We start from the raw sequence: 26,779 nt of genomic DNA on the forward strand, positions 1-26,779 counted from the left end.
GGAGTAATCAGTAAGTGCTTCAAGGTGTCTTCATTTCTGGTCAGCAAGGTTGTGTCATCTGTATATGACAGGTTGTTAATGAGTCTTCCTCCAATCCTGTGCTCTGTTCTTTTTCGTATATTTTCACTTCTCAGAATATTTGTTGAGCATACAGACTGAATAAATAAGGTGAAAGAATACAACCCTGTAGCACACTTTTTCCAATTCTGAACCATGCAGTATCTGCTGGTTCTGTTGGAAGGGCTGCCTCTTGATCCGTGTACAGATTCCACATAAGCACAATTAAGTATTCTGGAATTCCCATTCTTCATAATGTTATTCATAATTTGTTATGACCCACACAGTCAAATGCCTTCACATAGTTGATAAAACGCAGGTAATCATCTTTCCGGTATTCTCTGCTTTTGGCCAAGATCAATCTGACAACAGCAAGGATATCCCTCATTCCAGCTTGAACTTCTGGCAGTTTCCTGTCAATGCACAGCTGCAGTTGTTTTTAAATTACTTTCAACAGAATTTTGCTAGCATGTGACTATTAATGATATTGTTCAATAATTTCTACATTTCACTTGATCATCTTTCTTTGGAATGGGAAAAAATATGGATCTCTTCCAGTCATTGGCCAGGTAGCTGTCTTCCAGATTTCTTGATATAGATAAGTGAAAGCATCCAGTGTTGTAACTGTTTGTTACAACAAACAGTTGTTTATTCCGTCAATTCCTGGAGCTTTGTTTTTAGCAGATTAGTGTTTTTACAAATTACTACTTAGCCCTGCCATGTCTTACCTATGATACGGCATAAATGCAATGAGAGTGAGGGGGGTAGGAAAAAAGTGTTTTGCATTCTTTAGTGAATAAAAATATCTTTGACGAGATCTGGGTTGTTAAAATACTCTTTATCTTTTGTGATGTTTCATAAATAATGAGAATGGTGATGGTGCAATACATCATCATATTCTAGGCTGAGTGCTAATAGTATTTGGTGTTGAGGGGAAAGTGATCCTTTTAATTATCTCCAAAGTATATTCCAAATATGTCTGTATCTTTCATTTAGCTGCTATTTCTCTAGATGAAACCCTTAATTATCTCTCATCAGGACTACTGAAATAGCCTCCTAACTAGTCTCCCTGCTTCTACTCTTACCTACCTTCCAATCCATTATCTATCACCAGCCTGAATGATATTTAAGAAATATGAACCAGATTATGCCACTCCCCTAATTAAACACTTCAGAATAAAATTCAAACTCCTTATCATAGCCTTTGTGGTACCCAGCCTCCAAGATGGCCCCCAATCATCCCCATTTCCTGGCATTCACATTCTTGTATAGCCTCCCTTCCACACCGTATCAAAGACAGTCTGTGTGGCCAATAGCATATGCCAGAAATGATGGTGTGCTATTCTAAAATTAGGTTAGAAAGGTTGCAGCATCAATTTTGAGCACTCTCTCGCTCTCCTGGATCTTTTGCTCTAAAGGAAGCAAGCTACCATGTTATGAGCAGACCCATACGGAGAGGAAGTAAAGCCTTTGACCAACAGCCAGCAAAGAACTGAGGCCTGTCAGCGTCCCCATGAGTGAACTTAGACGTGAATTCTCCAGCTCCATTTGAGCCTTGAGATGAGTGCAACTCCAGCCAACAGTACAACTGCAATTTCAGGAGAGCCTTTAAGCCAGAACCACCCAGCTAAGCCACTCCCAGATTCCTGATCTGAAGAAACTGTGTGCGATGTTTGTGATTTTTCAGCTGTTATATTTTGGAGTAATTTGTTACGCAGCAATAGGTAGCTAACACGTTCTACAAAGGTTCTGATGACCTGACCTTGTCTATTTCTCCAATCTCGTCTTACATCACTCTCTTCCTACTCACTATACTCCACTTATATAGGCCTGCTTTTACTCCTACAAAGGACCGAGCTTTTATCCTTACTTTTATACCTGCTGTTCCCTCTGTCTAGAATGCTTATCCTCCCACTGTCTTGAGTGGCTGGTTGCTTTTCATCCTCCAGTGATTTTTTTTTCCCCCTGACTACCCTTATCTAACACATACCATGTCTTCTTCACCTGGTACTCTATTTACTTCATAGGACTAATCACGATCTGTAATTTCCCTTCCATGCATTAGAATGTAAGCTCCAAGAGGGCAGGGATCATACCTGCCACATTCTTCACTGTATTCCCTACATTCTTCAGGGCATGGTACAGAACAGGAACTAATTAAACACTTGTTGAATAAATAAATGACTGAAACATTTTTTTGTAAGAACAAACAAAAAACTCACTTCAGATATTAGCTACGGTAACAGAGGCCAGACACTGCTATAGTAAGCTTTGAGTAGGAAGGTTATCTTTGTTAGTGGAAATATAATTTTATAATGATAACCAGGAGAGAGTGTAGAATATACTTACTTGATTTTGGCTACAACAAGCAAATCATTGAACAGGAAAAGATGCCGCTCCTGCCTCTGCAGGCCTCTTTTGAGTTCTACTCGGCCGTCAATCAACAGAGTCCTACTGGAACACATGAATGATGACAGAAATGCACATGTGTCCACACTAGCTGAAGGACTCTCCCTGTTAACAGAGCAAACACCACAGGTCAGTGAGACGAATGATGAATATAGCACTGAGTTTTTAGGAAATTAAAGCTTATAGTTGGTGAAGAAATACAAAACTCAGTATAATTTTTTAAATGCAATGGCATAGCTTCCTAATTGATCTCCTAGTCTATTCTCCATACAGCAGTCCTTTCTTTTTCCCCCTATATTATTGGAGCCCTGGTGGCACAGTGGTTATCAGCTACGGCTGCTATCCAAAAGGCTGGCAGTTTGAATCTACCAGCTGCTCCTTGGAAACCCTATGAGGCAGTTCTACTCTGTCCTATAGGATAGCTACGAGCTGGAACTGACTTGACAGCAATGGGTCTGCCTTTTTTTTTTAATACTTTATTATGAAAATTTTCAAACATAAAGCAAACTTGAAATAATTTTATAATAAACACCTGTATATCCCAACTTAGATTCCATCACTAATATTTTACTATACTTGCTTCAGCATATACCTTTGCAACTATTTATCCTTCTATTCATTTTTTTAATTTATTTTTTAATTTTCTTATCTATTCATTAATTCATTTTATTTTGATGGATTTCAGTGTAAACTTCAGACAGCCGTACGCATCCCCTAAACGCCGCAACATGCATATATAAATGTTGAACTTGAGCTCAGTATTTATTTATAAATTTTCTTTTGTTACAAAATTCACATACAATGAAATGTACAACTCTTAGGTGTATGTTAGCTGAGTCTAAACAAATTTATTCACCTGTGTAATCTAAACCCCTAACAAAATAAAGAACTTTTTCTTTACTCTGAAAACTTCTCTCTTGCCCTTTCCCAGTTAATCCCCGTCCCATCACTTCAGAGACAATCATTATTGTGATTTTTTACACTGAACATTAGCTTGTCTTTTCTAGCATTTCATTTAAACGGAATCACAGTATGTCCTCTTTTATGTAAGGCATCTTTTACTCAGCATGTTCTTAGATTGGCTTAGGAGATACTATTGGAGCCGTTATTCCGTATCCTAGAATGTGACCCAGCTGGAGCTGGCCTCACAAGGACCCACAAGGACTCACAAGGACACATCAACTGGGCCCTGAGGTATGAAGACAAGATCTAGGCCAATCCTGGAAAACATCTTTAGGGAACCTTCCACAGAAGCTAATAAAAGAACACAAAAGACTTCCTACTCTCACCTTTTTCTATTAACATTAAGTGAATGGAAAATTTGTTGGACCAACGACCTGAGTGTCATTACGGAAACCTGTACCAATGACTGTTAAGTAAGATGATTCAAAATGTAGGATCATACCTTTTAGCCAAACTGTGAAAAGGTGAAGCTTTCAACAGTTTTGCCCATTTTGTAATGTGAATATATACTCATGGCTCTGTAACATTCCTTGGACTCGGGCAGACATGGCTGGGGCAGCATGGTTGGCCCCTTCCACTTTTGCCTTTTTGAATATATACCAAATAAAACTTTATTTTTGCTGCACTAAACTTTGTGATGAGTTTTTACCCTACAACAGGATTCATTCATGTTGTTAAATATATCAGTAATCTCTTCATTTAAGCCCACTGCAGAGATACACCAGGGTTTGTTCATCCATTCTCCTACTGAGGGACACCTTGGCTGTTCCCAGTTTTCTGTCACTAACACTAAACCTAACGGGCAAAGGATATGAAAAGATCCTTTAGCAAGAAGACGTTCAGGTGGCTAAGAGACACATGAGGAAATGATCACGCTCATTAGCCACTGTTGTTGTTGTTAGGTGCCGACGAGTCAGTTCCAACTCATAGTGACCCATGCACAACAGAATGAAACACTGCTAGGTCCTGCGCCATCCTCACAATTGTTGCTGCGCTTGAGCCCATTGTTACAGCCACTGTGTTAATCCATCTCATTGAGGGTCTTCCTCTTTTTCGCTGACCATCTATTTTACCAAGCATGATGTTCCTCTCCGGGGACTGATCACTCCTGATAACATGTCCAAAATATGCGTGACATGGTCTCACCTTCCTTGCTTTTAAGGAGCATTCTGGCTCCACTTCTTCGAAGAAAGACTTGTTCTTTTGACAGTCCATGGCGTATTCAATACTCTTGGCCAACACAAAGAGTATTTGAAGGCGTCAATCCTTCTTCGGTCTTCCTTATTCACTGTCCAGCTTTCACATGCATTATGAGGGGCTTGAAAACACCATGGCTTGGGCCATGCACACCTTAGTCTTCAAAGTGACATCTTTGCTTTTTAACACTTTAAAGAGGTCTTTTGCAGCCAATTTGCCCAATGCAATATGTCTTTTGATTTCTTGACTGCTGTTTCCATGGGGGTTGATTGTAAAATGAAATCCCTGACAATCTCAATCTTTTCTCCATTTATCATGATGTTGCTTACTGGTCCAGTTCTGAGAATTTTTGTTTTCTTCATGTTGAGGTGTAATCTATACTGAAGGCTGTGGTCTCTGATATTCATCAGTAAGTGTTTCAAGTCCTCTTCATTTCCAGCAAGCAAGATTGTGTCATCTGCATAATGCAGATTGTTAATGAGTCTTCCTGCAATCCTGATGCCATGTTTTTCTTCCTATAGTCCAGCTTCTTGGATTATTTACTCAGCATACAGATTAAATAGGTAGGGTGAAAGGATACAACCCTGACGTACACCTTTCCTGGCTTTAAGCCATGCAGTATTCCCTTGTTCTGTTTAAATGACTGCCTCTTGATCCATGTATAGATTCCCCATGAGCACATCTAAGTGCTCCAGAATTCCCATTCTCCACAATGTTTTCCATAAAATTTGTTATGATCCACACAGTCGAATGCCTTTGCATAGTCAATAAAACACAGGTAAACATCTTTCTGGTATTCTCTGCTTTCAGCCAGGACCCATCTGACATCAGCAATGATATCCTTGGTTCCACGTCCTCTTCTAAATCTTGCTTGAATTCCTGGCAGTTCCGTGTTGATATATTGCTGCAGCCTCTTTTGAATGACCCTCAGCAAAATTTTGCTTGCATGTGATATTAATGATATCGTTGGATAATTTCTGCATTTGGTTGCATCATTTTTCTTGGGAAGAGGCATAAATATGGATCTCTTCCAGTCAGTTGGCCAGGTAGCTGTTTTCCACATTTCCAGCACTGCATCCGCATTAGCAATTAGAGAAAAGCAGATCAAAGCTACAATGAGATACCATCTCACCCCAACGAGGCTAGCATTAATCGAAAAAATGCAAAATAATAAGTGCTGGAGAGGTTATGGACAGACTGAAACACTTGTACACTGCTAGTGGGAATGTAAAATGGTAAAACCACTTTGGAAATCAATTTGGCACTTCCTTAGAAATCTAGAAATAGAAGTACCATACGATGCAGCAATCCTACTCCTCGGAATACATCCTAGAGAAATAAAGAGCTGTCACACGAATAGATATGTGCACATCCATATCCATTACAGCACTGTTCACAACAGCAAAAAGATGAAAACAACCCAGGTGCCCATCAAGAGACGAATGGATAAACAAATTATGGTATATTCACACAATGGAATACTAGGCAACTACAGAGAACAACGATGCATCTATGAAACATCTCACAACGTAGATGAATCTTGAAGGCATTATGCCGAGTGACATAAGTCGATCGCAAAAGGACAAATAATGCATGAGACCACTATTATAAGAACTCAAGAAAAGGTTTAAATACAGAAGAAAACATTGTTTGATGGTTACTAGGGTGGGGAATTCACTAACCAGATAGTAGACAACAATTATCTCAGGTGAAGGGAAGGACAACATACGATACGGGGGAAATCAGCACAACTGGACTAAACCAAAAGCTAAGAAGTTTCCTGAACACAACCAAACACTTTGAGGGACAAAGTAGCAAGGGCTGAAGTCTGGGGACATCTAGGTCAACTGGCATAACAAAGTACTAAGAAAATGCTCTCCATCCCATTTTGGTGAGTGGCGTCTAAGATGCATCAATTGGTCCCAACCCACCTGTAGCAAAGCAGAATGAAGAACGCCAAAGACACAGGAAAATATTAGCCCAAGAGACAAAAGGGCCACATAAACCAGAAACTCTATCAGCCTGAGACCAGAAGAACTAGATGGTACCTGGCTACCGCCAATGGCTGCCCTGATGAGGAACACAACAGAGAGTCCCTGACAGAGTAGGAGAAAAGTATGGTGCAGAACTCAAATTCATGTAGAAAGACCAGACTTAATGGTCTGACTCAGACTAGAAGAACCCCAAAAGACATGGCCCCCCAGACTCTGTTAACCGAGAACTAAAACCATGCCCGAAGCCAACTCTTCAAAGATTAGACTGGACTATAAAACATAAAATAATACTCATGAAGAGTGTGCTTCTTAGTTCAAGTAGATACATGAGACAAAATGGGAAGCTCCTGTTTGAGGCAGGATGAGAAAGCAGAAAGGGACAGGAGCTGGTTGAATGGACACAGGAAATCCAAGGTAGAAAGGGGGAGTGTGCTGTCACATTATAGGGATTACAACTAGGGTCACATGACAATATATGTATAAATTTTTGTATGAGAAATTAACTTCAGCTGTAACATTTCACCTAAAGCACAATAAAAAAACAGAAACAAAACAATAAAGCTGCTATCTGGTCTTTTTGTGACCTACGTTTTCATATCTCTTGGGTAAATACCCTGGAGTGGAATTGTTGGGTCACAGAATAATTGTATGTTTAATTTTAGAAAAAAAAAAAAAGTGAGTTATTTTTCCGAAGTAGTTATATCATTTACATTCCCACCAACACAGTATGAGAATTCCAATTGTTCCACAATCTTTCCAACATTTGGTATTTTAAGTCTTTTGAATTTTAGTCATTCTGTATGGAGCCCTGGTGGTACAGTGGTTGAGAGCTTGGCTGCTAACCAAAAGGTCAGCAGTCTGAATCCACCAGCCGCTCCTTGGAAACCCTATGGGGCAGCTCTACTTTGTCCTATCGGGTTGCTATGAGTCAAAATCAACTTGATGGCAATAGGTTTGTTTTTGTTTTTTTCAGTGGATATATGGAGCCCTAGTGGTGCAGTGGTTAAGAGTTTGGGTGCTAATCAAAAGATGATCAGTTCGAATCCACCAGCCTCTCCTTGGAAACCTTGTGGAGCAGTTCTACTCTGTCCTATTGGGTTGCTATGAGTCGGAATTGATTTGAATGCAAGGAGCTTTGGGTTTTAGTGGATATATCGTAACGTCTTACTAAGGTTTCAATGTGCATTTCCCTGAAGACTAATCATGCTTAACATTTTCTTTAATGTGCTTATTGGTCATTTGTGTATCTTCATTTGTGAACTGTCTATTCAAATCTTTTTCCCATTAAAAAAAAATTGGGTTGTCTTTTTACTATGTAGTTGTAAGAATTTTTATATATATCTTGGATTTCAATCCTTTGTTAGGTATGTTTTGCAAATATATCTTCTCAGTCTGTTGCTTGCCGGTACACTTTCTTAACTGTGTTTTTTGATGAAAAGTTTTAAATTTTGATCAAGTTTAATTTTTCAGTATTTTTCTCATATGATGTTTATTTTCGGTGATCTGTCTTAAGAAATCTTTGCCTCCTCTCAGGTTATGAAGATATTGTCCTGTTTATATTTACATCTATGATCCACCTTAAACTAATTTTGAATTATGGTATAAGGTAGGGGCTGAGGCTAAGGTTCATTTTTTTTTTCCCTATACGCATAGTGGTTAAGAGCTTGGCTGCTAACCAAAAGGTCCGCAGTTCGAATCCACCAGCCACTCCTTGGAAACTCTACGGGACAGCTCTACTCTGTCCTATAGGGTCATTGTGAGTCGGAATTGACTTGACAGCCAAAGGTTTGAGTTTTTTTGGTATATGGATACCTCATTATTTCAGCACTATTTGCACAAAAAACTTTCTCGGTAGCCTGATTTGACACCTGTGTTGAAAATCACATGCTTGGGTCTATTTCTGGGCTCTCTATTCTCCTCATCTATCTGTTGAATATTATGCCTTGGTGGCACTGTGGTTAAGGGCTCGGCTGCTAAATGAAAGGTCAGTGGTTCCAACTCCTCAGTGGCTTTGTGGGAGAAAAAACCTGGTGATCTGTTCCCGTAAAGATTACAGTCTGGGAAACCCTATGGGGTAGTTCTCCTCTGTCATATAGGGTCACTATGAGTCAGAATCGACTTGAAGGCCCACAACAACCACAATATGCTAGAACTACACTGTCTTATTCTATCTTTATACTTAATCACGAAATTAAGTAGTGTATGTTCACCAACTTTTCTTTTTCAAGATTGCTGTGGATAGTCTAGATCCTTTGCGTTTCCATATAAATTAAAAAAATTAGAGATTAACAAAGGTGAACAAAGTAGGGAAAGCCTACTGGGGCTGGGGAAGAAGAGATGAGCTCTGTTTTAAACGATTAATTTAAGTAATTTAAATTATCAATGGACTGGATGGTGTGGAGAAATTAGGCAGACAGCTTTAACCTGGAAGTGTTGTCAGAAGTAGAGATGTAATTTTGGTAACAATACATAGACAAGTACATAAACAACACTATGGGAATGGACAGAAACAGCCCAGGGAAGGAGCACAGAATAAGAAAAAAGTCAGAAACACTCTCTGAGAAAAGCTGTAGCATGAAGAGCTGAAGAAAGGAGAACCAGTGAACAAGATGGGGACTGGCTAATGAAACAGCAGAAAAAACAGAATAAAGAACAGTGGTCAGGAAGGCTGAAACTGGTAGAAGGGATAACAAACTGAGGACTGAGATGTCTAGGAATAAAGTTATGAAGAAAACAGTTCCAGAAGAATGGTGAGGCAGAATTCAAATGGTCTAAGTTTGAGGAGTGAATGAATGAGAAATGAAGAACTAAAGGGAGGAATTCTGGGCATTTTTTAGAGCCTAATACTAGGTGGGAAGCCCTGGTGGCACAGCGGTTAAGTGCTCAGCTGCTAATCAAGAGGTTGAGAGTTCAAACCCACCTGCCACTTTGTGGGAGAAAGATGCAGCAGTCGTGGCAGTCAGCTTCTGTAAAGATTACAGACTTGGAAACCCTATGAGGCAGTTCTACTCTGTCCTATAGGGTCACTATGAGTTGGAATTGACTGTATGGCAACAGGTTTGGTTTTGGTTTTTCTAAAGCATAACAGCTGGTGAGGGAGGAAAAGCAGGAGGAGAAGAGAATTAAGTAGCCCTAAAAGCACGTATTATTATCCCTCTATTTTTTTTTTTTTTTTACAGATTCAGAGCCCTGGTAGCGCAGTAGTTAAGAGTTTGGCTGCTAACCAAAAAGTTCGGCAGTTCGAATCCACCAGCTACTCCTTGGTGCCCTATGGGTCAGTTCTACCCTGTCCTTATAGGGTCGCTATGAGTTGGATTCGACTCGACAGCAGCGGGTTTGGGTTTTGGTTTGGTATTTACAGGTGTGAAAGCTGAAGTTCAGAGTAGTTAAAATATACTGTTATTAAGTGAAAGAGATTTACAAGTAAATATGGCTTCAAAACGTGTACTTTTTACAATTTCATGTGGCCTTTCGAGAGAACAAAACTGGCCAAACCCGTTGCCATTGAGTCGTTTCAGACTCATAAACCAAGCCCTCTGCCATCAACTTGATTCCGACTCATAGTGACCCTACAGGATAGAGTAGAGTGGTCCCATAGGGCTTCCAAGGAGCGTCCGGTGGATTCAAACTGCTAACCTCTTCGTTAGCAGCTATAGCTCTGAACCGCTACGCCACCAGGGTTTCCAAACAAACCATACTGGTTGCCATCCAGCGATCCTGTAGGACAGAATAGAACTGCCCCATAGGTATCCAAGGAGCAGCTGGTGGACACAAACTGGTTAGCAGCTGACCTCTTAACTACTGGGCCACCAGGGCTCCACAGGGACCCTAAAAAGATTCTCATTATTGACTCAGATTTCTCCTCCACCCAAGGTGACTGAGCTCGAGAAAACTACTTAGAACTTAAGGACCTGGGGGCAAGGCAGGGGCTGATGGGTTAAATACAAGCCTTTTTGTTAAGTAGTGTGATATGCCAGGTCATTTTATTGCCTCAGTTTTCTCATCTGTAAAATCAGGTAGTTGTGAGACAGAAACGGTTAATTGTGCTGAACAAAAGGGGTGTTAAAACATTACCATCTAGAAATTGGGTAAACAGGAACCCACCCTGTCAAAATGAGATAAGATGGAAGCAACCCATGAATTACTATCTCCTTCTTAGTGTTTTTCTAGTCTCCTCCTCCTTTACAGGCTCCTCACAAAGTGTGACCACTGTTTAACCTTCCTTTGCCCTCCGAAGATGGCGATTTACTGCCGAAGACCAAGTGTGCTTGCACCATATCCCATTATAAGCGATGCCAAGGGCTGCCAAGAGGACTCCATCTTGAATATCAGCAGGTTCCATCTTAGATTCCAGATGCGTGTGTAACCTAATTAGCAGACACCGCCATTCTGAGAAGTAGCTGCCCCTTGAAAGAAGCCCCCTAAATATTATTACTCTATTGTCTCCACTGAACCCATATTAAGCCCTAGCCTTGCTTCCCTTTTAGAGTCAGCCTTTTAGAAAGTCTTAGATCCCCACTGACTCCTTTTGCTTGACTCAAGCAAAATAAAACTTGCTGAAGATAAAGTTTGTCTTTCACGAATATTCTTACTCAGGAAAAGACAAGGACCCTTTGTGTCAGACTGGCAATTGGTAACAGCTGAATTTGTATATGAGACTATCACAACATGCACCCAAAAATGAGGTAATACCTGAGTGGCCAGCTGCCTCTTCCTCTATTACGGTGGTTCTCAAAGTGTGCTCCCTCAACCAGCAGCATCTGAATCAATTGGGGATTTCTTAAAAATGCAAATTCTCAGGTTCCACCCGCAGACTTATTAGAAAACTGAAGGTAGGGCTCAACATTTTGTATTTTAACAAATCATTCAGGTGATTCTGACGCACAGTGACGTTTAAGAACCACTGCTCTGTTCTGACTCTACAACATACTCTGGCTCTAACATTGTCAGCTTCTACAATCCTTGCATTGAAAATAAGTAGCATACACTTCTACTTGAGCTATAGTGAACTTCTGTGAGTTATTCCATCATGTCCTGCGGTTTTAGAGCTTCAGTTACTTCTGCTAATAAATGGATTCTATTATATTCACTAATTACTAATTAAGCACGTACTTTAGTTTTTTTATGTATAACTTACAGTTTTTTTTTTTTATGTATAACTTATAGTATAGGTGAGTAACAAAGCAGGTAAATCATCAGAGTCCTTTGAAAGAAAAGGGAAAGGAAGCTTCTATGCTTGATATAAGGAGCCCTGGTGGCGCAATGGTTAAGTACTTGGCTGCTAATCAAAAGGCTGGCGGTTTGAACCCACCAGCCACTCTATGGGAGAAAGATGTGGCTGTCTGCTCCCATAAAGATTACAGCCTTGGAAACTCTACGGGGCAGAGTTCTACTCAGTCCTATAGGGTCACTATGAGTCAGAATCAACTCGATAGCAACACGTTTGGTTTTGGTTCTATGCTTGATATTACAGACTAGAATTAAGCAGAGAGACAAGAAAAAGCCCACACTCACCATAATAGAAAAAAATTCTTTTTATCTCAAATTCTTTTGGAGGGGCAGAGGAGAAGGCATAATGGCATCTTTTAGTATGCAGTGCTTTTGAAAGTTCTAGAAAACAAGGATGAAGCTTCACTTGCTCTTGTTAAAACCGAGTAAGGACAAGTTTAGTAAGCAATGAATGGATCAATGAATGGCTAAAATAGCATTTTACACAGCTTTAGTTTTTTACAGCATGACAAGAAAACTTTGCTAGGGGAAATTACCTTTTATCTTTTAGTCTTAAGTATTCAATAAATACTGCTATTTTTAATACAATGATTGTCAGATAACAGAGTGGTGTAAACCAGGGTCCTCCAACTATTACTTAAAAGGCCAGATAATATTTTAGACTTTGCAGGCCATACACTCTCTCACAATTACTCAACTCTGCCCGTGTACCATAAGAGTGGTGATAAAAACCAAAAAAAAAAAAAAAAACCTGCTGCTGTTGAGTCGATTCTGACTCATAATGACCTTACAGGACAGAGTAGAACTGCCCCATAGGGTCCGCAAGGAGCAGATGATAGATCTGAACTGCTGACCTTTTGGTTAGCAGCCGAGCTCTTAACCATTATGCTACCAGGGCTCCAAAAGCAGTGATAGAGAATATATAAATGAATGCGTGTGGCTGTGTTCTAATAAAACTTTATTTGCAACAATAGGTGGCCTTTCTGAGCCATAGTTTGCTGACCCCTGATTTAAACAATATTTCCAAAATTTTAAATGTTTATAAATAAAGGCTAATCTGAAGAAATGAGGTAATTTAAATTTTTCTTGCTTGGGGTTAGCCAAGCGTCATGGATTGAATTATGTCCCCCCCAAAATGTATGTTATCAACTTGGTTAGGCCATGATTCCCAGTATTGTGTGGCTGTCCTCTATTTTGTGATTGTAGTTTTATGTTAAAGGATTCAGGTGGGATTGTAACACCACCCTCACTCAGGTCACCTCCCTGATCCAAGGTAAAGGTAGTTTCCCTGGGGTGTGTGGCTTGTACCACCTTTTATCTCTCAAGAGGTAAAAGGAAAGGAAGGCAAGCAGACAGTTGGGGACCTCACAACACCAAGAAAACAGTGCTGGGAGCAGAGCGTGTCCTTTTGACCTGGGGTTCCTGTGCCTGAGAAGCTCCTCGACCAGGGGAAGATCGATGACAAGGAATCTTCCTCCAGAGCCGACAGAGAGAGAAAGCCTTCCTCCGGAGCTGACACCCTGAATTTGGACTTATAACCTACTGGAGTGTGAGAGAATAAAGCTCTCTTTGTTAAAGCCATCCACTTGTGGTATTTCTGTTATAGCACTACTAGATGACTGACACAATTGGTACTGAGAGTGGTTCTAGAGAAACAAAATTTTAAGACTGTATGTTCTAAATTGGTACTCAAGTCTGGTTAGTCTTAAAGATGTTGGTGACTCTGCTTCCAACAGTACAAAGGGCACTGCTAACCCATGGGCTGAGGTGCTGATACAAATAAGCAAAATATCACCACCAGTAGATCATGCACTGGGGAAAGGTGAGGCTCTGGGTGAACACATGTGTGATATCTTTCCAGAGTTTTGTCAGAATGAGAAGTATAAGGAAGCTGGTCAGTGGGTCCTGCTTTCGCTAGACAAAGTGGTGAAAGAAGAGATGTACTCAGGGCTTCAGAGTCAAAGCTAAAGTGTCGCATAAACGACCTCAAAGCTTCTACTTGTGCTTTGAAAAAAAGCCTTATTTCTTGTAGTAACAGAGCTGATATTTCTGAAAGCTAAACTCTTGTTTTAAGAGTGGCTGAATTACAATGCCAGCTCAACTGCCAACCCAGAGAGGTGTCCGAAGTTAAAGTGAGGGCATTGATTGGGAAGAAATGGGATCCTGAAACTTAGAATGGGGACATATGGGCAGATAATCAGGAAGCTGGCAACAGGGAGCTCCTAAATTCCGTTGAAGTTAAATCACTCCTGCCAACAGAACCACTCCCCTCTGAAGAGATTACTTCATGTTTGTCTACTACACCACCCTGCTGTATATGCTCTTAACCAGTGTCCAATATATGACGCTGTTTCTCCCACAGCAAGAATTCGTGGGTCCAGGAATCAAGGGGTGGAAATGGGAATGGCACCACTCACTATTACCCCTATTGACCCACTTCCAAGATTTTTGCTTCCTGTCCCCGTGACCTTATGCTCTGCAGGCCTAGAGGTCTTAGTTCCAACGGGAGGAATGCTCCCTCCTGGAGACACATCACTGATTCCACTGAACTGGATGCTAAGAATGCCACCTGGCCACTTTGGGCTCCTTATGTCTCTGGATCAACAGGCAAAAAAGGGAGTTACCACACTGACTGGTGTGTCTGATCCAGACTACCAAGAGGAAATCGGATTGATATTACATAATGGAGGTAAAGAACAGTATGTATGGAATGCAGGAGATCTTTAGGGCGTCTCTTAGGACTACTACGTCCTGTGGTTAAAGTCAACGGAAAACTACACCAATCCAATTCCAGCATGACTACAAATGGCCCAGACCCTTCAAGAATGAAGGTCTGGGTTACCCCATCAGGCAAAGAACCACGACCAGCTGAGGCGCTTGCTGAGGGCAAAGGAAATATCAACTGGGTGGTGGAAGAAAGTAGTTCTAAATACCAGTTAAGGCCATGTGACCAGTTGCAGAAACGAGGACTGTAATTGTTGCATTTCCGCTTTGTAAGTGTGCATCAGATATTTTGTTTTCTTCACTTATAAAATATAAGACGTAAATGGGGCCAGTGCATTTTTGGTTTATGTGTGTTAGTTGTATCATGTTAGGTGCAAGTATAACTCTGTAATTGTGTTTATTCAGAGATCATGTATGGTTTGGGGAGATGTGTACAGATGCCAAGTTGACAAGGGGTGGATGGTGATGGTTAAGATTGTGTGTCATATTGGCTGAGCCATGATTCTCAGTGTTTTGGCAGTTGTATAATGTTGTGATTACTTTCCTGTTGAAATGTGATATGTGATCATCCCCATGATGGAATCTGCTGAGTGGTACTGGCAGTGGTGGGGCCTGTGGCGGTTCACCACCCCCTCAGCCTTCACCTCTTCACCTTCCACCACCTACTTCCTTCCTGCTCGCCTTGCAAAGGTTGTTGGCTTATTCTGGATCCAGCAGCTGTCTCTTGTCTGACCTCTGGTTTTTGGGACTTGAGCTAGCAGCTTACCTGTCCATCTTGGGATTCACCAATCTTCATGGCCTGCAAGCAAGAGTCCTGCTCGCCGACCTGCCTATCTTGGGTTCACCAGCCCCTGCAGCTAAGTGACTCAGGAGTAACCTTGTGGTCTTGCCTGCCGACCTTGGGGATTCCTCAACTGTCACAACCTGTGAGCAGGATCCCTGCTCTCCAACCTGCTCATCTTGGGTTCACCAGCTTCTGTGGCTCTGTGAATTGGTAAAGGTCTCTATCCTGACCCAAGAACCTGGGAGGTTCCAACACCTACAACTGCATAAGCTGTTTCCTTAATATAAATACCTCTCTGTATATTTGGTTTTGCTTCTCTAGAGAACCCAGCCTAAGACAACTGGTACTGAGAGTGGGGTGCTGCTCTAACAGATACCTAAAATGTGGAAGTGGTTTTGAAACTGTGAATGGATAGAGTTGCAACAGTGGCAGAGGATGAGCTGAGCAGAGAACCTGCAGCAGCAGAGAAGCGGCGACAGAGAACCTGCAGCAGCAGAACCAGGAGACCAGCGAGAGACAGCGTTGGAGCTGACCCACAGAGTGAGAGAGCTGAGTCTCTGTGAGCAGGAAGCTTCCTGGAGGAGTGGGGTGCCTCCAGGCACTTATCAGTAGAGCTATAGAGCTTTGGAACTCTTGCCCCAACAGGGGAGATGTGGGTGTGAGGCCCAAGCAGCCGAGACGCCAAGAAACCAGGAAGCAGAAGCTGAAGATACAAGGAACACAAGAAGCCTAGCTGTCTCAGTCTCAAAAAAGGTATGGTTATGACCTCTGGGGTTTCAAAGGGTGGAGCCATGGCCTCTGATGTTTCAAAGGGTGGAGCTGCCACTCAGATGGACTAGAAGAATGGTGTGCCTAAAGCTAAGGGAGCAGAGTTGCTGTCCCAGTGGGTCTGGAAGGCAGACCTGAAGCCCAGGGCTGAGGGGCCTCCACTCAGAATCCGAAGAGTGTGGCCAATACCTAGAGTATAGGGCAGGGGCATTATGTAAATTATCTCAGAGGACAGAGGATTATTTTCAAAGCCTTGAGGACTAATGTAATGTCTCCTGCTGACTTGCTTGGTGCCTGTTATGCCTTCTTTCTCTCCAATTTCTCCCCTTTGTAATGGAAATGTCTAGCTTGTGCCTGTTCTGCCATTGTGCCCTTGGAAGCAGATAACTTGTATTCTAAATTTCACAGATAAAGAGGAATTTTTGGATTTTGGACTTGGAGTTGACACTTTTGCTATGGTATGATGGGATGAATATGTTTTGCATGTTGCAAGGATGTGATTTTTTGAGGGGCCAAAGGGTGGAATGTCATGGACTGAATTATGTCCCCCCAAAAATGTGTGTATCAACTTGGTTAGGCCATGATTCCTGGCATTATGTGGTTGTTCTCCATTTTGTGCTTATAATTTTCTGTTGAGACGATTAAGATGGGATTTTAACACCACGCTTACCCAGGTCACCTCCCTGATCCAAGGTAAAGGGAGTTTCCCTGGGGTGTGGCCTGTATCACCTTTTATCTTTCAAGCGATAAAAGGAAAGGGAGGCAAGCAGAGAGTTGGGGACCTCATACCACCAAGAAAACAGTGCCGGGAGCAAAGCGCGTCCTTTGGACCTGGGGTCCCTGTACCTGAGAAGCTCCTCGACCAGGGGAAGACTGATGACAGGGAACCTTCCTCCAGAGCCGACAGAAAGAAAAAGCCTTCCCTTAGAGCTGACACCCTGAATTTGGACTTGTAACCTACTGGAATGTGAGAGAATAAATTTCTCTTCTTTAAAGCCATCCACTTGTGGTATTTCTGTTAAAGCAGTAGTAGATGACTAAGACTGCAAGGCTAAAGATTAATTTTAAACCAATTCCAAGGTTTTCATTTTCATACATGCTAACTCATTTGGCACCTCACAAAAATAGATTTGGTAGTGGTGTGGGGGAGAATCCACAATGAAATTAAAATATTTTTCTTTTTGTGTATGAATTTATCAACATACATGTCTACAGTCTGTCATTTTGAGCATCTACTCTACTTATAACCATCCACCACTCGGCTGTCATTTTGTTGTACTGTAGTGTCTTTTGTGTTACTTTTGTGTACTGTGGAATCTATGCCACCGGTATTTCAAGTACCAGCAGGGTCACCCATGGTCCTTAGGTTTCAGCAGAGTTTCCAGACTAGGATAGACTAGGAAGAAGGACCTAGCGATCTACTTCTGAAAAAACTGGCCAGTGAAAACCTTTTCTGATATAGTGCCAGAAGATGAGCCCCTCAGTTTGGAAGGCACTCAAAATATGACTGGGGAAAAGCTGCCTCTTCAAAGGAGAGTCAACCTTAATGACGTGGATGGAGTCAAGCTTTCAGGACCTTCATTTGCTGATGTGCCACCAATAAGAAGAAACAGCTGCAAACATCCTTTAGTGATCAGAATGTGTGAAGTATGAAAAAATGACATGGAACATTTAAAGACTGATATCCTAGGCATTAGTGAGCTAAAATGGACTGGTATTAGCCATTCCGAATCAGACAATCATATGGACCACTATGCCAGGAATGACAAATTAAATAGAAATGACATCGCATTCATTGTCAAGAACATTTCAAGATCTGTTGTGACATACAGTGCTGTCAGTGATAGGATAATATCCATACTCCTACAAGGAAGACCAGTTGATACAACTCTTAACTCAAATTTAAGCACCAATCACTAATGCCAAAGATGAAAAAATTGAGGATTTTTCCCAACTTCTGCAGTCTGAAATTGATCAAACATGGAATCAAGATGCATTGATAATTACTAGTGATGAACATGTAAAGTTGGAAACAAGAAGGATCAGTAGTTGGAAAACGGCCTTGGTAACAGAAGTAATGCCAGGGATCACATGATAAAATTTTGCAAGACCAATGACTTATTCAATTGGAAATATCTTTTTTCAACAACATAAACAGCGACTATACACATGGACCTCACAAGATGGAATACACGAGAATCAAATTGACTACATCTGGGGAAAAACAGGATGGTAAAAAAAAAAAAAATTTTTTTTTTTTTTTTTTAAAGCTCAGTATAATCAATCAGAACCAGGCTGAGGGCTGACTACAGAATAGACTATCAATTTCTCATACACAAGTTCAAGCTGAAGCTGGAGAAAATTAAAACAAGTCCATGAGAACCAAAGTACAACCTTGAGTATACACCACCTGAATTTAGAGACCATCTCAAGAACAGATTTGATACATTGAATACTAATGACTGAAGACTGGGCGAGTTGTGGAATGTATACACGAAGAAAGCATTTGGCATTTCTTAAGCTGAAAGAACTGAAGAAAAATTTCAAGTCTTGAGTTCCAATACTGAAGGATTCTATGCAAAAACTTTAACGACATAGAAAACATCAAAAGAAAATGGAAGGAATACAGGGTCAATGTACCAAAAAGAGCTGGCTGTTGATGTTCAACCATTTCAGGAGGTAATATATGATCAAGAACTGATGATACCGAAGGAAGTAATCCACGCTGCACTGAAGGCACTGATGAAAAACAATGCTTCAGGAATTGGCAGAATACCAATTGAGATGTTTCAACAAACAGATGCAATGCTGGAAGTCCTCACTTGTCTATGGCAAGAAATTCGGAAGACAGCTCCCTGGCCAAATGACTAGAAGAAATCCATATTTGTGCCCATTCTACAGAAAGGTGATCCAACAGAATGCAGAAATTATTTAACAATATTATTAATATCACAGGCAAATAAAATTTTGCTGAAGATAATTCAAAAACAGTTGCAGCAGTATATAGACAAGGAAATGCCAGAAGTTCAAGTGGATTCAGAAAAGGACGTGGGACAAGGGATATCACCGCTGATGTCAGATGGATCTTGGCCGAAAGCGGAGAATACCAGAAAGATATTTACCTGGGTTTTCACTGACTATCCAAACATTCCACTCTACCGATCATAACAAATTTTGAACAACATTGCAAAGAATGAGATTTTCAGAACACTTAATTGTGCTCGTGAGGAACCTGTACACAGGCCAAGAGCCTGTCATTTGAACAGAATAAGGGGATACTACGTGGTTTAAAGTCAAGGAAGTATGAATCTTTCACCATACTTATTCAATGTGTATGTTGAGCAAATAATCTAAGAAACTGGACTATATGAAGAAGAACCTGGGATCAGAGTTGTGGAAGACTCATTAAGAACCTGCTATATGCAGATGACACAATCTTGCTTGCTGAAAGTGAAGAGGATTTGAAGGACTTACTTATGAAGATCAGGATGGATTATGCCTCAACATACAGAACATAATGAAAACAAAAATTCTCACAACTGGACCAATAAGCAAGATAAATAAAAGATTGAAGTTGTCAAGGATTTCATTTTACTTGGATCCACAATCAACGGCCATGGAAGCAGCAGTCAAGAAATCAAAAGATGCATTGCACTGGGTAAATATGCTGCAAAAGACCTCTTTGAAGTGTTAAAAAGCAAAGATGTCACCTTGAGGACTAAGGTGCGTCTGACCCAAGCCACAGTATTTTCAATTGTCTCATGTGTGCGAAAGCTGGACAATGAATAAAAGGAAGACCAGAGAAGAACTGATGCATCAGAATTATGGTGTTGGCAAAGAATACTGAATATACTGTGGACTTCCAGAAGAGGGAACAAATCTGTCTTGGAAGAAGTACAGCCAGAATGTTCCTTAGAAGCGAGGATGGTGAGACTTCGTCTCACGTATTTTGGACATGTTATAAGGAGGGACCACTTCCTGGAGAAGGATATCATGCTTGGTAAAGTAGAGGGTCACCAAAAAAGAACACAGCCCTCAAAGAGATGGACTCACACAGTGGCTGCAACAATGGCCTCAAACATCACCAAGGATTGTGACGATGGTGCAGGGCTACACAGCGTATCATTCTGTTGTACACAGGGTAGCTATGAGTCAGAATTGACTTGTCTGCACCTAACAACTAACAATACTTACAAACCTGGGAAGAGATGCCTCAAGACTTTAGCAAGCTAAGCATTGGTTGAAAAAAAAATTTTTTTTTGCAATATTCCAGAATAAAAATAAACATTTCAACACTCAATTTCAAAAGAAAAAATCTCTCATAGAAGGAAACAAAAACACAAATAACCTTTTGCTTTTCCGAACTATAGTCTTAATCTCTGTTTCCTATTTTAAAAATCTAATTATGTGACTATGAAGTGTTTATTTTTATTCTGAGCGCAGTGTAGATGTGTTTATTTTAGAGTCTCTTAGAGTATGGAAATGGGAGGGGGTAAAATTATAACCTTATATTTAGCCTCTTAATACAGCCTGATTAAGATCCACAAGTTATAATTAACAGAACTCTAAAATGATCTAATACAAATCGATTCAAAGAATTAACTGCTGCCTGTTTCCTATGTATTAAGATTCCATTTTCAAATGGGTATGTGAAGCCATTTTTGAAAGGCAAAAAGGAGCTTTAGGAGCTTAATCATCTTTTACTAATACTAGATAGTAGCTTTCATGAAACCTGGCTACAATAATCTCTCTTAATATATATTACTAAGACTCATTCTAAAAGTGAGTCCAATTTTAGGTACAGTTTTAAGGTGGTGTTGCTTGATCTTATATCACATAAGAAAATAAATTCAGAATACATCTTGGAAATATCTGTTTATGAGTAGTAATCAATTGAAGATTATGATGACAAGTACTAGATAGGATTTTGATAACCTCAGAGCCTAGAACATGGTCACTGCTCAATAATCACTGAATAACTGAATAGGATTTATCTTCCATTCTAAAGACCATTCCAAATGGCATCTCTCTCAACCGAATCTTTGTTTGGCATCTCTTATACGATATTTAGCACATATCATGTTCTGCTTTACACCTCTTAAATATTCTCATTGAACATTTATCAAGTATATGAAGAAAAAACATTTATCAAGCATATGAGTACCATATAATTATCCATAATTGTGATAAAGGTTGTAAAGCAAGACTACAGAATGTGATTAAGTACGAACAATGTGGTGGCCTTTCCTGGGTACCTGCCAAGTGCCAGACACTGGAGACAGATGCAGTCCCCGGCCTCAAGGAGTTAGCAATCTGGCAGGGAAATCAGAGAAGTAAACGCAATGATAAACCAATAAAAGAAATGCAGAGTGCCAGGGCTTCAAAGTTGAGCAAAGAATCAGAGTCTCTAACTGAGACTGGATAGGTTAGGACAGTTTCCTGGAGGAACCAAAGTCCAGAAGGATGGGCAGATAGACAAAAAAAGATGGACGAAGGACACTCTAAATAGAAGTAAGGGCATGTCAAACATGGATGGTGTACTTCAGTAACTGTCAAAAGTTCAGGAAGTCTGGCGTGACAAGGGCCCAGAGAAGAGCAGTAGCAGGTGAGCAAGGGGCCAGATCATGGATTTTTATCCTACGGTGCTAAAGGGCTTAGACTTTATCTGGAAGCAGGATATTGTATTTTATGACATGCTGAATAGAGGAGGGCAGGCTTAGAGGAAGCGAGACTGTTAGGAACGTATTTCAGTAATCTTAAGCAATGAATGTTGCAGACCTGAGCTGGTAGTGAGACAAGGATAGGAGAGAACATATTTAAGAAACCCATTGCTGTTGAGTTGATTTCGCCTCACTGAGACTCTATAGGACAGTGTAAAACTGCCCTGTAGGGTTTCTAAGGCTACAAATCTTTACAGAAGCAGACTGCTACATCTTTCTCCTATGGAGCGAACTGCAGACCTTTTTTTTGGTCAGCAGCTGAGTGCTTAACCACTGCGTCGCCAAGACTCCTTTTTCAAAACTGTACACAGGCCAAACAAAATATAATTCTGAATGCCCAATTCATTACATTCCCTCTCTGCCACTTTACTCTGTTTACCATACCTCCCAGGGCCCTGAAGCCCTTTACGTGTTTCTTGCCCTAACATGGTATTTTTTAAAAATGCTAGTTTATTTTTAATTATTATTGAGGTTCTTTTTAATTGTGATAAAATATACTAACATAAAATTTACCATCTTAACCATTTTAAAGTGTACAATTCTACGACATCTAGTACATCCACAATGTTACAGAACCATCATCACTATCTAGTTTCCAAACATTTTTACCAAGAAAAGGAAATCTTGTACCCACTAAGCAGTCATTCCCTTACTCCTCACTCCTGGCAACCCCTAATCTACTTTCTGTCTCTTTGGATTTGCCTTTTCTGGATATTTTATATGAATGGAATCATATAATATATGGCTTTTTGTGACTCACTTCTTTCATTTAGCATGATGTTTTCAAGGTCCATCTGTACTGTAACATTTATCAGTACTTCATTCCTTCTTAGGGCTGAATAATATTTCATTAAATAGCTATACCACATTTTGTTCACTCACTCATCAGCTGATGGACATTTGGGCTGTTTCCACCTTTTTGGCTATTGTGAATCACGCTGCTGTAAACATTCTGTAGAAGTTTTTGTTTGAACACCTGTTTTAAATTCTTTTGGGTATATACCTGACAGCAGAATTGCTGAGTCATACAGTAATTCTATGTTTAACATATTGAGGAATAGCCAAATTGTTTGCCACAGTAGTTTGACCATTTTTTGCATTCCTATTAGCAATGTAAGGGGTCCTAGTTTTATTTTTGACTCTTCCCCCTTTTGTCTCCCACATACAATCACTTGTAATGCCTTAACTACAAAAAATAAAATCTCTTGAAATCTAAGTCCTCATAATCTCTCCTATAGCTTGTGATGGATTCCTAACTGTACTCCCTACTTCCTTGCTATCTCTCTTCCCCAGTCTATACTACTCTCTTCTTTCAAATTATTCTTTATGATGCATAGTACCAATGACCATGGCATATACACTGTCTACAGAGTAAGCCTAACTCATTAACCTGGCATTCAAGGTCTAGTAGTATATATATTTACCCTACCTGCTTATGCCATGTTAGAAGTCTCTATAATAGTCTGTATAAAGGGTAACCCTGATAAGTCTTAGAACGTAAACTAGCCTAGATATAATTTACAACAAAAGAGATGACTATTGAAATGCAGCTACAAAAATCATTATCAACATCAAAACTCTATCTTGTCTGGCAATAAAAATCTATTAAATATTCATGACAATTAAAGGAAAATTTTCAGGAAATCTAGTCTAAAGCAATTATCTGCCTTATTAATGGGATAAAACATGGGAATACGGTAGCTTCACACAAACAGTGTGTACCTTCTACGTTTGTTTGCCAGCTACACCTTCCTCCTGTGAGGCACTTTCATGAGGCATTTTCATAAAGTGTCGCTACGCCAATTTTTTTTTATGTGTTGCTGTTACACAAAATTAGCACAGCATCTTTATGAAAATACCTCGTGGGGGAGGGCACGGCTGGCAAACAAACACAGAAGTTGTGCATTATTTGTGTAAAATATGGTGTAATATCACATTTCAATACTCATCATTGTGATAAAATAAAAACTCAAATTACTCAAGAAAACTGTACAAAGAGATTATAACATAATGCAGTTGTATGTAATATACACTATATTTCCACTTCCAAATTAGATTCAATGATTCAATGATGAATCATATAGCTTATACACAGTCTGGATTTTGACTTCGCATAATGAGAAGTGTCTAGTGATAATGTTAAAACCAGGTTCAAAATGTACTAACACAGGATGAAAGTTTGGAAAGACAGATGGATGGATGTAGATGGAAGGATGGCTAGGGCTTTTAAAAAGGAGCCCTAGTGGCTCAATGGTTGAGTGTTGGGCTGCTAACCAAAAAGTCAGTGGTTCAAACCCACCAGCAACTCTGTGGGAGAAAAGACCCAGTGATTTGCTCCCTTAAAGTTTACAGCCCCTATGGGGCGGTTCTACTCCGTCCTTTAGGGTCGGTATTGGTTGGAATTGACTCAGCAGCACAGAACAACAGGGCTTAAAAGAGTCCCTAGGGGCACAATGGTTAAGCGCTTGACTACTAGCAGAAAGGTTGGCATTCAAACCCACCCAGAGGTGTCTGAGAAGATAGGCCTGGCGATCTGCATCTAAAAGATCACAGCCTTGAAAACCCTATGGAGCGGTTCTGCTCTGCACACAGGGAGTCACCATGAGCTGCAATCAATGCAACAGTAACTAACAACAATAAAACCCAAACCATTGCCATCAAGTCGATCTGACTCATGGCAACCCTACAGGACAGAGCACAACTGCCCCAAAGGGCTTCCAACAATAACAATAAAGGGCATAAAGTAAGAAACATGCAAAGGAGAATTTTTTTTTTAATTGTCATTAAGAGGTGACTGGAATAGGCACCATGCATGCTATAATGAAATCAACAATCTTACATCAACGATGACGCTGATACTTAAAGAACTAGGAAAATATAAATATTAAATAAGACAGAAGAGCACAATGGAAGGAGGGACTGGGAGACAGAGAAGGACACTGACAGAGTTACACTAACGGTGAGGTCCACACACAAGCAGAAATTATTTCCAAAGTAAAGTACATAATTCTCCCCGGCCTTGACACAGAAGTTGCTCAACATCGTCAGGAGTAACTAAAAAGGCATTTTATAAGATATTACATGGAGAAGGGAGACAACAAATTCTTTGAGCACTGTCTCTGAGGACTTAAAAAAGACATAACTTTTTTTTCTTTCATGTTTTTTTTTCTTACTTATTGTACTTTATATGAAGGTTTACAGAACAAACCAGCTTCTCATTAAACAGTAGACACATTTTTTTATGACATTGGTTAACAACCCCAACATTTCAACACTCTCCCTTCTCAACCTTGAGTTCCCTATTACCAGCTTCCCTGTCCCCTCCTGCCTTCTAGTCCTTGCGCCTGGGCTGTTTTGCCCCTTTGGTCTCGATTTGTTTTATGGGCCTGTCTAATCTTTGGCTGAAGGGTGAACCTCAGGAGTGACTTCATTACTGAGCTAAAAGGGTGTCCAGGGGCCATACTCTCAGGGTTTCTCCAGTCTCTGTGAGGCCAGTAAGTCTGGAAAGAAGATACAACTTTTATGCAAATTGATACAATGACACAAATCCACTTATCAGAGAAAAACCTAAGTTTTGGAATTTCCATCACTTCAGTAAAAATCACAAACCTTCAAGAATAGCTCTACTTCATCATGAAAAAATGAGTAGGAAGAAATAGAACCCAACTAACAGTTGGAGAAACTTTCAAACCGAATTAGTCACTTTTGTCTGGCCTGTTGACTTAAAAATTCTATCTTCATTATCAACTAAGTGAAACTGGTTTGGGTCATCTTCTTGAATCAGGTACTAATAAGAATGCCAAATATATTCAAGCTACTCAAGGAAATTTATATGTGTAGTAACTACAGTGTGATGTGGTAATATGTTAGTTTTTTACTAATTCAGTGGTCAATCAAGTCATCAATATGCTGATTGGGAAATCCAGCAGTTTGTTTCAGGCAATAATTTCATAATGGTACACGAAAAGAACAAAAGGAATATACCTAATTAAAGGTAAGTCCCATCTATAGTTTCTGGATCTGCTAAAGTTTGAAAAAAAATCATCTTATAACTTCAAAGTAGGAAGTTAAAAAATATCATAAGTTACCTTCGAATTAGAAAGTCTTTAAGATAGTACACTGATGGCATTGACTTAACTATCTACTGTTTCCAGCTCATTCTTACATCAAAATATAAACATTCAAGCTGATGCCTAAGTAAGTTGATTCGATTAGCTGACTGACGATGAACAGAGAAGAGCTCTGACAGGAACCTTTACCTCCTGTGCTGTCAAAATAGCCACACAATGCATTCCAGGATAAGGAAGACCGTATAACAAGTATTTGCTTTAAGGCATTTTCAAAAGAGAATCACAGCAATGAGTTGGCTAAAGTTTCTTAAGAAAAAACTCATTAGAAGCTTTTGAAATACAGGTAGTCCCTGGATTACGAACGAGATCCGTTCCTAAGTGTGTCTTTAAGTTGAATTTGTAAGTCGCAACAGGTGCAAACAAGTATATATGTACTTGTTTAGCCTCACTTCAGTGCAAGAAAAGCTGGACTATACGAAGAAGAATGTGGCATCAGGATTGGAGGAAGACTCATTAACAACCTGTGTTATGCAGATGACACAACTTCACTTGCTCACAGTGAAGAGGACTTGAAGCACTTATTGATGAAGATCAAAGACCACAGCCTTCAGTATGGCTTACACTTCAACATAAAGGAAACAAAAATCCTCACAACTAAATCAATAAGCAACATCATGATAAAAGGAGAAAAGATTGAAGCTGTCAAGGATTTCATTTTACTTGGATCCACAATCAATGCCCATGGAAGCAGTGGTCAAGAAATTGAACTACGAGTCTACGAGTTGCATTGCGAATCTGCTGCAAAAGACCTCTTTAAAGTGTTGAAAAGTAAAGATGTCACTTTGAGGACTAGGGTGCACCTGA

Source organism: Loxodonta africana, chromosome 7 (assembly GCF_030014295.1).
Source record: "Loxodonta africana isolate mLoxAfr1 chromosome 7, mLoxAfr1.hap2, whole genome shotgun sequence".
Taxonomy (NCBI): domain Eukaryota; kingdom Metazoa; phylum Chordata; class Mammalia; order Proboscidea; family Elephantidae; genus Loxodonta; species Loxodonta africana.